Source organism: Pinus tabuliformis, chromosome 5_1 (assembly GCF_031772625.1).
Source record: "Pinus tabuliformis cultivar Carrire ecotype Pingquan chromosome 5_1, CPIR1, whole genome shotgun sequence".
NCBI lineage: Eukaryota > Viridiplantae > Streptophyta > Pinopsida > Pinales > Pinaceae > Pinus > Pinus tabuliformis.
Genome location: NC_142305.1, coordinates 671,467,444 through 671,470,030, shown reverse-complemented (window position 1 = coordinate 671,470,030; position 2,587 = coordinate 671,467,444). Strand labels below are relative to the sequence as shown.

Genomic DNA, 2,587 nt, shown 5'->3' with positions numbered 1-2,587 from the left:
GAAATCTTTCAAAAGTAAAGCAAACAACTTTCACTCACTATGTTTCCAAATCAATTTAACATTAATCCTATTCCAAATCACTTCATGATCTTGTTAGACTCCGTCTCATGTCAGAGACTGATTCTTCTTCAAAACCATGTTTTGAAGAAGAAATCATTAATATGTTGTTCTAAATTATGTAATTTATTCTCCAGCTCTAGATTATGTAATTTGTTCTTCAGCTATCCAAAAGGCAGCAGCAAACTTCAACGCTCCTATCCCTGCACAAGCACAATTTGAAACATCATCAACAATCAAAGTCTGGCAATTTATTCCTGTATATCATGCTGCCCTTCTTGTTGTTATCCTCTCTTGGAGGCCTCCATTGAATCCAGTTCAACTTCTCACAGTGCTGCAAAGGCCTTTGTTTTGAAGCGCCTTGCTTACACTTTGCTTTGAGAAATAACGAAAGTATTGTTTCTGGTGGTTCAGCATTGTCATACAAAAGAAACTTGATGCTTTAGTCTTTATGAAATTAGTCGCTGCAATGAAAGAAAATATCCATGATGATCGCCTGTACAAATTTCTGGGCCAGATGTTTGATGCAGATGTTCTAAATGTAGAATTTGGTGGTTTTCCAAAGGGCCAAGGATATCCGCAAGAAGTGGCTTCGCAATCAAATGAAACAAGATTCTCAAGGAAACTTCCTGGTCGAATAAAGCTACCCAGCATATCTATGTTTAAAATGACAATTGAAAGCCCGAGTTTGAAGATATAATTACAAATGAAACTGTTATGGCTACAGGTGGTCTGAACATGTACAATAACAAAAAGAAGACACCTCCTGGCATTCGGGATGACCACGCAACAGTTTCAAGAAGAGAAAAGGAATTGATACAGCAATAACAAAGGATATAGCAGGTGACCTGAAATTTGATGAGAGAAAATCAAAGAGAGCTGCTCTGAGAAGACCCAAGACTCAACAACAGGTATGCAGGGAATGCTTTTATTTTGCCTTTGAAGAAGAGATTCACAAGGTTATTATCGAGAACCACCTTTTCAGACCAGGAGAACGTGTTGCTATTGGAGCTTCTGGTGGTAAAGACTCCACTGTTCTAGCACATGTCTTGACAGAGTTGAATAAACGACACAATTATGGTCTAGATCTGTTCTTGCTATCAATAGATGAAGGCATCACTAAACGACATAATTATGTACATTTTGTGGAGTTTTTCGTCGCCAGGCTTTAGATAGAGGGGCTGCAATGGTAAGAGCAGATAAAATTGCAACTGGTCACAACGCAGATGATATAGCAGAGACTGTACTATTAAATATTCTTCGTGGAGATATTGCCAGGCTAAGTAGATGCACATTGATAACAACAGGGGAAGATGGATCTATTCCAAGATGCAAGCCTTTTAAATACACATATGAAAAGGAGATCGTCATGTATGCATATCTCAAGAAGCTTGATTACTTCTCTACCGAATGCATTTATTCACCAAATGCATATCGAGGCTTTGCTCGTGATTTTATTAAAGATTTAGAACAAATCAGACCAAGAGCAATCCTTGACATAATTAGATCAGGTGAGAATTTTCGCGTTTCTTCTTCAGCAAAAATGCCAGAACAAGGTGTATGTGAGCGTTGTGGTTATATTTCCAGCCAGAAATGGTGCAAAGCATGTGTTTTAATAGATGATTTGAACCGAGGCCTTCCAAAACGTGGAATTAATCGAACTAGGGGACGCCATGCTTTAAAAATTGATATGCCTGCTACAGATGGAGTAGCGCCCCTCCTCTGCACAGCTCTATAACAAGAAAGTCACTTTCAATGTAAACAGATGATGAGTTTCAGATCATGGGGAACCTGAGACAGACAGGATTCCGTTCCATGATTTCCGCCAGCGATTGATCCTTTGGAGATTTTGTGGGCGATGTGGCTCTTAGAAGACGGACTGTGAACTGTTGCCGATGCTACCATATAGCATGTGCTTGGATGTGTTAAACGCTGGGTGCAACCACGCAAACCTCTTTCAGTACAGTTGTCATCATAAGGATAGGTTTTTAGCTTAAAGGTCGTTGTATTGGCAAATGCAACGTGGCAAATCGAACTTAAGTCCAGATTATCTATTATAGCCAAAAATGCGATTTGGTTTTATCTCTTAATTGGCAGATCTGCGCTCCAGTTTTGGTCAATCATCAGCAGATTTAGAGGAAAGCTGCCTTACTTTAGGATAGAATATAACGCTCTTTTCTAATTTATGAAGTGTTAGTTAAAACAACGCCCCTGTTTTGGGCAGCAGTTTAGTTTTAATGTATTAAAAAAAAATTCATTTGTTTAGAGAGTTAGAGGGGAGTTTTTTCTAAGTGCTGAGTGCTGGAACAGAGCTTTCAATGTACAGTTTTCTGCAGGGATTTTTAATGAAAATTTCACAGCTCTAACTTCTGAGATTCATGTGGTATTTTAATTTAGCATTAGTTTTTCCTCTGTTACATATGTAAACCGTTATGTTTCATTTCATTTCACGATCATTTCTAGCTGAACAAATGAAGTGTTAAAGTGAGAATTCATGCCCGCCATGCTCCACTTTTAAGTTTGTTCAATT

At 38.4% G+C, this 2,587-nt stretch overlaps 1 pseudogene; it reads left to right on the top strand.

Moving 5' to 3' along the window:
- Positions 1–526: 526 nt before the first annotated feature.
- LOC149166749 (cytoplasmic tRNA 2-thiolation protein 1 pseudogene) lies at positions 527–1,795 on the top strand (annotated as a pseudogene).
- The last annotated feature ends 792 nt before the right edge of the window (positions 1,796–2,587 follow it).